The sequence below is a fragment of the Chrysochloris asiatica genome, unplaced genomic scaffold (assembly GCF_000296735.1).
Source record: "Chrysochloris asiatica unplaced genomic scaffold, ChrAsi1.0 scaffold00142, whole genome shotgun sequence".
Classification (NCBI taxonomy): domain Eukaryota; kingdom Metazoa; phylum Chordata; class Mammalia; order Afrosoricida; family Chrysochloridae; genus Chrysochloris; species Chrysochloris asiatica.
The window spans coordinates 2,416,276-2,430,649 of NW_006408660.1; the positions used below are offsets into that span (position 1 = coordinate 2,416,276).

Genomic DNA, 14,374 nt, shown 5'->3' on the forward strand with positions numbered 1-14,374 from the left:
TCAGACTGCCGTTATAGTTTTTTTATTTTTCCTGCCACTCTTTCTTTCACGAAGTATCTTCTGTTCTTCTAGATGCTCCAGGCTGGTCTACTTGTCCTTTCAAGTAGAAATTTCCCACCTCAGACGATTCTGTATGGGGTTCAGGATTCCACCTAGACCATTGTTGTTGTTGTTGCTGTTGTTATGTGCCATGGAATCGGTTCTGACTTATAGTAACCCTGTACAGGGTTTCCGAGGCTATAAATCTTTACAGGAGCAGAAAGCCTCATCTTTCTCCTGCAGAACAGCTGGTAGTTTCGAACTGCTGACCATGAGATTAGCAGGCCGATTCGTAACCACTATGCTACCAGAGCTCCTTACCTGGACCATAAACTATATTTTTAAAAAATCAAGGTCAAAAGGTCTGTAGGAAGTCACCATGTAGCAATGTACATTTGAAAATCAAGGGCAGAAAACCCCTTCTTGATGAACACCATTAAGCAAAGGCTGTATAACATCCATTACACATCTGTTTTAAGGACAGCATTTCCCAAAATTACACACTTGGTTACAAATACACATTATCATATCAAAAGCTACAAAGAAATAATTGGAGTTAAGTTCTAAAATGTGCTGCTATCTTTCACAAGGCCTTCCTTTTAATCTTGGGGAATTAAAAACACTTTCTTTGTCTTGGTCTTTTTCATGTTACCATTTTCATCGTCTTCATAATTGGCATGATCTCTTTTTTCTATAAACCTTTTTCCAATTGTCCCCACCAATACCTTCTAGCCATTTCTTCATTGGACACATCAAGTTCCACTTCAACTTCTTCAGCTTTGTTCTTAGAGCTCATCTGAAGCATTAATTTCTCAACCTCAGGGTTAAATCATCTGAAAAACATTCTTCTGTAGAGAAGGTCTTCGCATAATGAGAAGCTCTGTTCTTCTATTATGATGCTCTCTTTCAGCTCTGGCAAATCCAAGTACCAGTGCTCTTCACTGATGATTTTCTTTTCTTCTTCTTCTTCCAGCTGCTTCTTGGTTTCTGAGACTAGTCTCCTTTGCATGAACTTCATGCGCAGCAGGTTCTTGGATAACTTGGGCTTGTGTTCAGCCACCATGGTGCTCCCTGCCCTGAGACTGTAAATCTTTATGGGAGCAGATAGCCTCATCTTTCTTCCTCAGAGCAGCTGGTGGGTTTGAAAGTCTTATCTTGCAGTTAGCATCCCAGCTCCCAGCCCACAGCGCCACCAGGGATTCTTAGTGTAATGGTTGAGGGGACTAAAACCTGAGAGAGACTTCTCTCAGGTACCAGGTCCTTGGAGGAATGTGTCCCTTCTACCTTTCTAGACCCCATGTGATATAGAATGACCTTGAATGACGTTCTAGGCCAGTTTCTTTCTTCCTTCCTTCCTTCCTTCCTTCCTTCCTTCCTTCCTTCCTTCCTTCCTTCCTTTCTTTTTTGATGTTTCATTGTGAATTATGTGATAGTTTACCTGGGAGAACATTAGTTTTACATTCGTCCTATCGTATATTGTTTCATTGCCATGGTTACAATCCCCTCCATGCATCATCAACCAACCAAAGGGTATACACTACAAGCCTGCCCTCCAGTCGTCAGTGGGTCAGTTTCTCTATAAGAGTTTTGTGCACAGATGCAGTGATTCTTTCTCATATCAACCCTTAACCCCAGTCAAGGGTTCCAGCAATTTGTGGCACTGGGTGTACTGTTCTCCTGGGGAAAGGGTAATTTGATCTGACTTGATCCAGGGAAAAAGCCTGGATTATCTGAAGGACAGATAACTAATGTACCCTCTGGCAGCAGTAGGAGCAGCAGCAAATAGGGCCCTTACTGCTGTAGGAACCAGAGGAGGGTGCAGGAGGAGATGGACCCAGAGCAGGTCTAAGCAAAAAAAACCTTCCTCTGTAGCATTCAGGATTAGACCGGACACCCTAAACCACTCACAATGACTCTGGATAGAGTTTCCAAGTCTCTACATCTTTGTTGTTGTTGTTAACGACTGTCTATTGGCCTCTGACTCGTAGTGATGCTGTATAGGGTTTCTGAGAAGCAGTTTGTGGATTTGAACTACGGACCTTGTGGTTCGCAGTCCTGTGTTGATCCTACAGCACCACACCAAGAGTCCATACATATTTACGAGAACAGAAATAAAGCCTCATCCTTCTCCCACGTAGTGACTGGTGGGTTTGAACTGCTGACCTTGCAGTGAGCAGTCCAGTGCTTATCCTGCAGTACCACTAGGGCACCTTTAGACCAGACAAGCCAGATCCTGAACTCCTTCCTTCTCTTCTGAAAAGGCACAACCAGAGCATGTGTCCGTCAGGAGAAGGTTTTAGTCTTGTCTAGTAGAAAGACTGTTGAAATCAGACAAGAAGCCTCAAATCTTGACTGTCACTAGCTAGCTGTGTAACCTTGGACATCCCTAAGCCCTTCTGAGCCTCACTTTCCTCATCTGCAATATGGGTATTATCACTATTGCTGAAAGTCTTGAAGTAATACAACCAGCTTACCTGTGGTCCTTCTTTTTTCCCTTCCTCCTTCCGTCTCTAAGCGGTCTGGATAGCATAGTGGGTTATGCATTGGGCTGCTAACTGCAAGGTCAGCAGTTCGAATCTACCAGTCACTCTGAGGAAGAAAAATGAGGCTTTCTGCTCCCGTAGGATTTACAGCTTTAGAAACCCTATACAGGGTTGCTATGAGTCAGAACCGACTCAGCAGCATGCAACCACCACCACCACCTTCATTCCTTTCTTGCCTCGCTCCCTTCCATCTTCTAGAAAACACAGTGCCTGATGGGATCTCTGAGAGGAGAGCATAGCCTGATATTTTTAGGGTAGGAAATCTTTGGGGTCCATGGACAGGTTTTACTGTGCGTGCACATGCGTTTTTCTGGGGAAGATAGTCCAAGGCTTCTATGAGAGGCCCACAGTGTCCATGAGGAACCATAATACCAAAAAGCCAAGGACCAGTGCTCTTATTCATGGGTCTGGCCTCCCAGGTCTGTGTCACCCAAGGCCCAGTCCTTGAGTTGCTTGCCCCAGAGAGGGCTATTTTCCCAACGCTATGTGTTCACTCTGTGTCTCATTGTCACATATTAGTAATTCTCACAATATTTCAAACTTTTACATAATGTATTGTACACTCAATGTTGTTGTTAGGTACCATTGAGTTGGTTCCAACTCACAGGGACCCTATTTACAACAGAACGAGATAGCACCCAGTCCTGCGCCATCCTCACAATTGCTGCTACATTTGAGCACATTGGTGCTGTCACTGTGCCAATCCATTTCATTGGGGGTCTCCCTCTTTTTCGTTGACCCTCTGTTTTACCATGCATTATGTCCTTCTCTAGGGGCTGGTCCCTCCTGATAAAATGTTCAAAACATGACAGATGAAATCTGGCCATCTTGGCTTCTAAGGAGTATTCTTATTGTACTTCTTCTAATATATGTTTGTTCTTCTGGTATCTTTAACATTCTTCTCCAATGCCATAACTCGAATGCATCAATTTTACAGTGTTCCTTATTCAGTGTGCAACTTCCATATGCACATGAGGCTATTGAAAAGACCATGGCTTGGATTAGGTGCACTTTAGTTCTCAAACCGACATCTTTGCTCTTGAATACTTTAAAGAGATCTTGTACAGTAGATTGGTCTAATACAATATGTTGTTTGAGTTCTTGACTGCTGCTTCAATAAGTGCTGATGGTGGATCAAAGCAAAATGAAGTCTTTGACAACATTTTTGTTTTCTTTATACTGAGGTGAAACCCATACCAAAGGCTGTGCTCTTTGATCATCATCAGTAAGTATTTTATGTCCTTTTCATTTTCAGTAAGCAAGATTGTATCATCTGCATATCACAGGTTGTTAATAAATCTTCCTGCAATCCTAATGACACATTATTCTTCATATAATCCAGCTTCTCCAATTGCTCAGCATATAGATTGACAATAGACTACAGCATAGTGTAAACGTAACTTTTCTATGCACTGGGAATTCAAAACATTTGTGGGACTTACTCTATTGTAATATTTGCTTTATTGTGGTAGTCTGGAACCAAATCCACAATCTCTGAGGTATACCTGTATTTCCAATGTGTAAGTCATTGGTTTTGTAAAATTCTATCATGTGATCTCCTGCGTTGTTTCTGTCACCAAGTCTGTATTTTCCAACTACTGATCCTTCTTTGTTTCCAATTTTTGAATTCCAATTACCAATAATTATCAGCGCATCTTGATTTTATGTTTGATCAATTTCAGATTGTAGAAGTTGGGGGGATAAAACTTCAATTTTTCCATCTTTGGCATTAATGGTTGGTGTGTGAACTTGAATAATAGCCAGATTTACTGATCTCCCTTTGTTGTTGTTGTTCGCAAGTGCTGTCAAGTCGGTTCCAACTCATGTTGTTGCTGTTAAGGGCTGTCGGGTCGATTCTGGCACATAGCAACCCTAATATAGGGTTTCCAACGAGAGGCTGGTGAGCTTGAACTGCTGACCTTGAGGTTCAAACCAACCTTGCAGTCCAGTGCATTAGCCCACAGTGCCATACCAGGACTTCAACTCATAGCAACCCAGTATAGGGTTTCTATGGCTTTTCAAATCTTGGCAGCAGTAGAAAGCCTCATCCTTCTTCTGTGAAGCTGCTGGCAGGCTCGAACCATGGACCTTGTTGTTCATGGTCCAGTCGTTATCCTATCATTGATAGTGTCATACTTCAGGGAAAGATCTTAAAATGTTCATTTTTAAGAATGGCTTAGTAAACCATGATTGTCAGATTCAAAATGGCCAATACCAATCCATTTCAGCTCACTAATGCCCAGGATATCAAACTTTAAGTAGTCCTTCTCCTTTTTTATAATTTCCAATTTTCTTTGATTCATACTTTGATTCATCCATTCATACTTTGATTCATACATTCCACATTCTGATTCTTAATGGATGTTTGCAACTCTTTCATCAGCAAATGAAGGTTCTGGAAGCTTTATTACATCCGTGTCATTAAGGTTGGCTATACTCTGAGGAGGCAGTTCTTCCCTAATCGTATTTTGAGTGCCTTCCAACCTGAGAGGCTCATCTTCCAGGGCCATTATCAGACAACGCTCTGCTGCTATTAATAAGGTTTTTCACTGGCCAGTTTTTCACCAGTGGATTTCTACATCTTTCTCCCTACTCTTTCTTTGTCTGGAAGTCCACTGACACCTCTTCTGGCATTAGAGCATCACACAAGCTGCCACAGTTCAAAAAATCACCAGAGGAGGGCTTTTTGTTATCAAAAGCATAGATAACAGCAAAATGTAGTGAAATAATTAAGAAGTGATAAGTTTTGAGTATTATTACCTTTGTTTATAATGACTTATTTAGCTCTAGTGCTAACCGCAGGTCAGCAGTTCAAGCCCATGAGCCACTTCTTGGAAACCCTATGTTGCTATGTGCCGTGGAGTCGGTTTCGACTCATAGCAACCCTGTACAGGGTTTCCGAGGCTGTAAATCTTTACGGGAGCAGAAACCATCTTCTTTCTCCTGAGGAATGGCTGGTAGTTTCAAACTGCTGACCTTGTGGTTCACAGCCCGATTCGTAACCACTACGCTACCAGAGCTCTATACAGGGTCACTATAAGTTAGGATCAACTTGATGGCATTTAACAACAACAGCAGGTTTATATAGGAGTGCAGTGGCTCTGTAAGATAAGCACTGGACTGCAAACCACAAGGTCAGTTGTTTGAGCCCACTAGGTACTTTGTGGGAGAAAGATGAGACTTTCTGTTCTCACAAAGATGTACAGCCTCAGAAAGCTTACACAGGGTTGCTGTGAGTCAGAACTGACTTGATGACTCGATGACACTTAACAATAACAACAAGGTTTATTCAATTTACATTTTATTAGTGTTTCTGTTTAACAACTGGCTCACAAAATGCTCGAAGTTTTAACGCATGGCTCTCGTGGGCTGGTATGAGCTGGCTTCCGTAGTTCCATTTCAGAGTTTTGGTTTATGCTGTTCCTTCCTTCAGAATGTCCTCCCCTCCACTCATGTTCATCCTTTATTTGTTCACCCATTACTGTGGGTTGAATTGGAGCCCCAAAAGAGATGTGTTAAAGTCTGTCTTCATTGCTTACTGATGCTGTAACAGAAATTTCACTAGTAGAGGGCTTTAGAGAACAGACATCTGTTTCCTCATAGTTCAGGAGGCTAGAAGTCCACATTTAGGGTACTGGCTCTAACGGAAGACTTTTGCTCGGTCAGCTCATGGAGAAGATCTCTGTCTCTTTCAGCTCGACAGCCCTGACGTTCCTTGGTTCCTCAGTGATCTCCACATGGCAGCTATTGTCCCATTAGATGTGTGTTTGCCTCTGTGTCTAAGTTGTTCTTTGCTGCAGGATAAGCATTGGACTGATAACTGCAAAGTCAGTGATTCAAACCCATCAGCCACTCTTTGGAAACCCTATGAAGGGTTCTGAGTAGGAGCTGACTCGATGGCACTTAACAACAACAAATTTACTCAGAAGGGATTGGATTTAGGACACACCCTATACCAGTGTTTTTATTGTGGTTAAGTGCCATCGAGTCAGTTCCGATTCACAGCAATTGTGTACAGGGTTTCTGAAGATCAGTTAGTAGGTTTGAACCAGTGCTTATCCTACAACACCACACGAGGACTCCCCCTGTACTAATGTTGTTGTTAAATTTCCTTGTGTCAGTTCCAACTCATAGCAGCCCTGTACAGGGTTTCCAAAGAGTGGCTGGTGTGTTGGAACTATTGAACTTGCAATTAGCAGTCCAGTGCTTATCCTACAGCACTACACCAGGACTCCTATAACAATGTTGTGCCTTTCCTAATTGGTCTGCTCAGAGGAGGATGTTGCTTTTGTTATTAAGTGCTATGGAGTGGCTTCTGACTCATAGCGACCCTATATAGGGTTTCCAAAGCTGTAAATCTTTATGGGAGCAAAAAGTCTCATCATTCTCCCACCAAGCTGCTTGTGGACTTGAACCATCGACCTTGTGGTACAGAGCCACTGTGCTCCCACCTATACTAATGTTGTTGTTAAGTGCCGTCAAGTTGGTTCTGGCTCACAGTTTTCAAGGAGTGACTGGAGGGTTTGAACCACCAACCTTTCAGTTAGCAATCCAGTACTGATTCTACAGCACCACACCAAGACTCCACCTATACTAATCTTGCTAAGATTTGTCGCTGTTGTTAACTGCCATCAAGTGTTAAGATAGGGCCTCATTAATTTAACACAGAAAAAGAATGTAACAAAGAAATCCTGTTCTCAAATGGAATTATAGACACAGGGATAGGGATTATGATTCTAACACACATTTTTGGGAAACATAATTCAATCCATGACAAAGCCCTAACTCACGTACCTGTGAAATGTGACTTTGGAGATAGGGTCTTTCTTTAGAGATATTGTCAAGTTTACTTGAGGTCATATTGGAATAAAGTGGGTGTGGCTATGTAGGATAAGCACTGGACTGTGAGGTTGCTTGAACTGAAAGGTTGATGGTATAAACCCACCAGCCACTCTTCGGAAGTCCTCTACAGGGTCGCTGTGAGTTGAAACCGACTCCACAGCACTTAACAACAACAATCCCTTTTGAGTCCTGGTGTGGCCCTTCTGAGTGATACTTTACAAAAGCAGAGGATAGACACAGACACATTCAAGGAGAAGCTGTCACGTGTTGTTGTTGTTAAGTACTGTGGAGTCGGTGACCCTGCACAGGGTTTCCAAGGCTGTAAATCTTTACGGGAGCAGAACATCTCATCTTTCTCCCACAGAACCGCTGGTAGTTTCGAACTGCCGACCTTCAGGTTAGCAGTCCAATTCGTAACCACTACACTACCAGAGCTCCTTGCTGTCACTTGTGAGATTCCTTTAAAAGCCAAGGAACGCCAAGGAGTGCCAGAAGCCACCAGAAGCTGGAAGAGAGACACGGGATGCCAGTTCCTCTATGCGAGCATTCAGAAGGAATCTACCTGACTGGTACCTTGATTCAGACATCTAGTCTCCATTGTTCTTTAAAACCAAAATGTCAAACCCTTTGCCAGCAAGTCCATTTTAATTCACAGCAGCCCCTATGTTACCGATTAGAAGTGCTCCGTTGGGTTTTCTTGGCTGTCATCTTTATGGAAGCAGACCTCCAGACTTTTCTTCTGCAAAATGACCCACTTTTAGGTATTTTGTAATGGCAGCTCTAGAAAACAAAGACATCCATTCACTAAATACCGAGTGTCTGTTCTTTCCAAAGAACTTTCTAGCTACACAGAGTCCTGGTGTGACACTGTGGGATAATGCACTGGACCACAAGGTCAATTTGAACTGCAAGATGGGTGGTTCAAGCTCACCAGTCGTTCCTCAGAAACCCCATACAGGGTCGCTCTACAAAAACAACAATGCTAAGTACCAAATCTATAGTTTGTACTGTCAACATCCCATCCAGATCCCCAGGGGTCCTTTTAACTGTTTCTGTGTGCTGGTCTTTCATGTGCCTGCATTCATGACTCTTCTTCATAGAACTTGTCTTGGTCTCCTCCATCCTGGGAGTTTACATAGTACCTCCATGCTGAGGCAGTTCTTAGTCAGTGACAGATAGCTCCTCTGTGTAACTCACACTGCAGTGCTCCCCTGCAACATCAGACTCATCCTACACTCCCCTCTCCTGGCCCACTTCCCGCTTCCTCACCTCCAATAAGGAGCCAGAGCACTTCCTTAAACAACCCCAGGGGTCATTACCCAGGGTGTAATTCAAGACCCCATGTTGGCCCTGAGGAACTTAGAGTGTAGGGGGAAGATGGGCATTGTTCACTGGATCAGAGGTGTGCTGGGGGAGGGAAGGAAAGGGGGTGTTGTGGTTGTTAAGTGCCACGGAGTCCGTTCTGACCCATAATGACTCTGTATAGAGTTTCTGAGGAGCAGCTGGTGAGTTTGAACTGCCTACCTTGCTGTTCAAACTGACTTTGCAGTCCAGCGCATTAAACCATGGTGCCACACCAGGACTCCAGTTAGTGTAATTAGTGTTCTCAAGTTCATTTCAACTCATGGTAACCCATGTGACAGAGTAGAACTGCCCCAGAAGGTTTCCTAGGCTCTCCTCTTTATGGCAGCAGATGGACACCTTAGCAAGTGAGTACTTAACTGTTGCACCACCAGGGACTCCTGTTTGCTATTTACATGTGTGTTGATGTTTTTTAAATTTATACACACACACACACACACACACATATATATTTCTGGTCAGGTTTATAAAGGTATAATTTACATACAACACAATTCACTAAGTGCCTACAGTTGTGTTAACAACACCACAGTCAATATACAGAACATTTTCATCATCCCTCAAATATGACCCTTAGCAGTCAACTCTCACCCTGACCGCCTGGCCCCTGGCTACCAATCATCTGCTTTCTGTCACTATCGTTTTGCCTTCTGTAGAATTTCATAGAAATGAAACCGCACGGGTGTCCTTTGAACCTGCCTCTTTCAGTGTAAGGGCTGCTGCCTAGAGTTGTCTATGTTATATGTACCAGGAGTTAACATAGAAACAACTCAATTCTAACTCATGACATTCCCTTGGTGACAGATAGAACTAACTGCTCCAGAGGGTTTTCTTGCCCTGTAATCTTTGCAGATGCAGATCCCCAGGACTTTTCTTCTGTGGAGCCACTGGGCAGATTCGACTTTTGCATTAGCTGAGCACTTAACCTTTAAAACCACCCACCCAAACCAAACCCACTGCTATTCAGTTCATTCCAAAGTTTTCTGAGGCTGTAAATCTTTGTTGTGGTCATTATGGATCTGCCAAGCTGGATCCAATTCATAGCAACTCTGTATAGGGTTTCCGAGGAGCAGCTAGTGGGTTTGAACTGCCAACCTTGAGGTTCAATCCAACCTTGCAGTTTGGTGCTTTATCCTATAGTACCACACCAGGATACCAGAACTGTCTTTATAAGATCAGAAAGTCTCATCTCTCGCCCACAGAGTGGCTGATGGGTTTGAACTGCCAGCTCTGTGGGTAGCAGTTCAGTGCTTATCCTGCAGTGCTACCAGGGCTCCTTTTTTATTGCAGAGATATACTCCTGTATGAATAGACCACAGTTTGTCTGTTCTCCTACCCAATCGTATACTTGCCCACCTAATTCCACCCCCTCCCCACAACAGTACGCCATAATCCTCCTTCCACCTCTGTCTCCATCCAGCCCCTGCCCTGCCCCCATAAAGCATAAGTGGGAATCGAATCCATGGCTGCAAGTGGAGGGAAGGATCACATTCCTCCTCAGAGGCCTTTTAAACATGTTGTTGCTATGTACTGTCAAGTTGGTTCCGGCTTATAACAACCCTATGCATAACAGAATGTAACACTACTCAGTCCTGCGCCAACCTCATGACTCTTATGCTTGAGCCCGTTGCTTCTACCACTGTGCCAGTCCATCTCCTTGAAGGTGTAGAGTGAAGCATACCTGGTTGGGGTGGCAGCTTCCTCAGCTAGATGTAGAGGTCAGGTCTTGGATCTGGGAGAAAGCTGTGCAGAGGAGGAGATAGGGGAGCCTTGGCTGAGGTCTCCCTCCCCTCAGACCTCAGCTTTGCCTCCTTCTGCTGCAAAGGCAGGATGGTCTCCCTTTTTAGAAATGGAGGCAGAACAGCTCAGAGAGGGGCAGGGCATGCCCAAGGACACACAGTTTGGAGGTGACAAGTCTGAGTGAGCTTCACCTTCTCACCTACTGGTGGGCTCCTGAGAAGCTTGGAGGTCCCTAAATTCCCAAGAGCATGAGTAAAAGAACATTCTAGAAGCTCTCTGACCATGAGAATCTGATTGGAAGAGAGTGAGGTCATCTTGTTCTTCACGTCGCCTCTGGATTATGGATTTGGGTCAGTCTTTCCACTGCCCCATGAACTAGCCTAAACCCCTCCAGCTGACTGACTGGGGGGAGAACAATGAGGGTCCCTCCTTACCAGGCAGGTGGAAAGTTAGACCCCTAAGGGGTTAGCAAGGTTAGAAACCCAGTCACTTGCCTCAAGGAGAGCTGCTATTTCTACCTTCCTGTTTACATTCCCTCTCCCCCTCCTTCTCACTAAGCCAGTAATAATAATCCATTTTTTTAAATCCCCATAGTCCCTACTGCCAGCCTGTCCATAAACATGGAGAGACAGATGTTGTTAACATCTGGAGACCAGGGGAGCCCTGTTCTAGCTGGGAAGGCAGGGGGCTTTATTCCTCCGCCAAGTGGGAACTGCCTTGCTGGGAGGAGTTTTCCAGGGGGCGGGCCCCCACCTGCCACTCACCTGGACAGAGGCCATTTCCTTCCCAGGCCTGGAGGCCCTTTGGAGGAGCAGCTGGGCGGGGCCCCTGCCTGCCAGGAGGGGACTTCAAAGGCTCCCTTAGTCCCTGGTGACATTTCCAGACACCGGAGTCTGCTTTTTTATGCTGCGGATCAAAGCCCAGAGCTTTATAAATAACCCTCATAAAAGCCAAGGGGCTTGTAAAGTTAAACAATAACTCACAAAGAGTGTGAGCTTGGAAGCAGGAGTTGGGCTGCTGGGGGGAGGTCGGCCTCTTCCATGGCTATATCCACTGGAGAGGATGAAGGCCACCACTCCCCCACCCTCCATGGGCCCAGAGAGCACAGGCCCTAGGGGAGATCAAGAGGCAGGCTGGGGGCCCTGGGGTAGCTCCAAACCCTGCCACTTCCCACAGACATGCTAGGGTTTGCCATTTCTTCACTACATCATTATTTCACTCATTCATTCTTTCAGTCAGTCAATTAACAAAAGATCTCTGTACAAGTCCCCAGACCAAAGAACATGGGCTTCAGTGTTACTAGGTTCAAGTCCCAGCCCTTCCCCTTTCCAGCTAGGTGACTTTTAGCAAGTTACCTGGTCTCTCTGAGACTCAGTTTACTTATCTGTGAAATGGGGATACATTTTGTTAAGGTGTCTTAGTACTTAGTGCTGCTGTAACAAGCGCATTTTATATATATATATATAAAGAATAGATAGAATTCATGTTCTCACAGTTCAGGATTTAAGAAGTCCAAATTCAGAGCATGGCTCTTGGGGGAAGTCCTTCTTTGTCTATTTCAGTCTCTAGTAGATTCTGGGCCCTGGTGTGGCACTGTAGGACAAGCATTGGAGTGGCAACCACAAGATCAACAGTTCAAAACCCATCTGCCACTCTTGGAAACCCAATGCAGGGTCACTATGTGTCGAAACTGACTTGTAGGCACATAACAACAACAGTAGCATTCCTAAACTTTTCAATGCAATTAGGTGGCACTGTGGGTTAATGCACTGGACTGCAAGGTTGGTTTGAACCTCAAGGTCGGAGGTTCAAGCTCACTTTGGAAACCTTACACAGGATCGCTATGGGTTGGAACTGACTCCACAGCACTTAACAACAGCAATAATAGTGTATCTGTCTTTATATGGCATCGTCTCCTTGCGTGTATGTCTCTGTGCCGATTCTGCTCTTTTCATAATTCCAGTCATACTTGTATGACCTCATTAACAAAGCAAAAGAAGAACTCTCTTTCTAAACTGGATCTCAGGGGCCAGAACTTCAATACATATTTTGGGGGAGCACAATTCAGTCCACAGCAGGAGGCTTTGGTGGGCATGGCAGGTGGTACAGGCTAAAATTGGAGTTATTATAGCTATTAATTAAATTGTAATAATAGTATTTAATGGTGGTCTTTACAGGGGGCTTTTTTCCTTTTCCTGTCTTCCCCTACCACTTCAAATAACTTCCCCTTCTGTGTTCCTTTCTGTTGGGAGGTGAATATTTGGTTTATGTTTTCTCTGAAGTCTCAGCGGCCACGAGACATCGCCCCTAAAAGAGCAGAGGAGATATGAGTTCAATTCCTGAGTCCAGCATTTACCAGTTGAATGTCCTTATGCCCCTTCAGTCCTCCCCCCTCTCTGAGTCTCACTTCCCTCATCTGTAAAATGGGAACAGTGGGGAGGATCCAGTGAGGGTAAGAATGTCCAATGCCTGGCACATGATTGGTGCTCAGGAAACAACTGCAGATATTTTTGTCTCCTCTCACAGTGGAAATTTCCGGCAGAGTGGGACAGAGGGATAGGGATTGGCAGACAGTGGGTCCCTCAAACTCAGTATACTGGAAACTGAGGCATGGGCCTTAGACTCTGCTTTCATTTTGCCTGTCCCATCAAAGGGTCTTCTGTAAGTGCAGACAGCAGCTTCAGGTGGGTGGCAAGCCTGGGGGGATGAAGGCATTGACCTGTAGGATGTGGCAGGACTAGGATTCAAACCCTGGCCTGGCTGACCCCAGATCCCATCCTTTTCTGCCATGGGTGCCACAGTGGGTGGACCGAATCAGCTTCTCCCCAGCAGCTTGTGCTGGACCCTGCCATTCTGGAGAATGCAAATTAGTTTCCAGGAGGCAAGAGACAGCTAGGGTTTACATCTGGGCAGTTTCTGTTACTGGGGATTCAAATTTAGCTTCTGCCACCCAGGCCACCAGCTTCCTGGTTCTCAGTGAAGAGGGATGGGGAGCAGGAAGGTAGGAGAAGTGGACCTGCCAGTGAATTCCATCCATCTGTTCATTCATTCTTTCATTCAGTGAACAAATGCTGTTAGCTCCTACTGTGTGCTAGATGCCAGGGCTGCAGTCCGAGTCAGACAGCATCATCTCTCCTTGCACAGAGCTCACAGCCAGTAAGCAGGTGACAATCCAGGGTGAGGCTGGGGGAGAGCAGGGACAGATCTCAACACCTCTGTGGTTGGAGCATCAGGGAGAATGTCCTGGTGAAGGTGACAAGTCAGCTAGGACCAGGCAAGGAGTCAAAGTTAGCCTGGGGAGAGGTATTTCAGGTTGAGGGAACAGCCTGGGCAGAGGTGAGAAGATACACAGTGTAGACCCAGGAAGACCCAAAGCTTTTCTGCTCCCCTCAGAATTTCCCATGGTCTTCACATTTCCCATGCCTCTCTATCCCCCATCCGCAGGTAGATATTGGACCCATTGGTACCTGAGGCAAGGGAGGCTCAGAGGAGTTGAGTAATTCTTCCAAGGCCACACTGCCAAGAGGAGTTGGATTGGTCCAGCCTCTAATCCATGCCTATAGGCTGTAGAAGTGTTAACTCAGTGTACCTCTGGAGTTTACACTCTATGTGCTCAGTCAACTTACTCCCCTTTGCTGGGTCTCAGTTTCCTCATCTGCAGAATGGGACCCAGGAGGCTGACTCAGCTCTAGGGGAGGACTCCCAGCCCGGCCTAGACCTGTTACAGCTTCTTTCTTCCATTGACCTCATTAAAGCATGTGGCCTGGAAGCAGCAGTCCTTGTGGGAGGCACAGCTTCAACCCCCATCCCAACTAGGGCAGAGCTAATGGGGTCCCCATGTGGGCATC

General features: G+C 45.2%; 1 pseudogene; it reads right to left on the reverse strand.

Moving 5' to 3' along the window:
* Positions 1–638: 638 nt before the first annotated feature.
* LOC102836497 lies at positions 639–1,102 on the reverse strand (annotated as a pseudogene).
* Positions 1,103–14,374: the final 13,272 nt, after the last annotated feature.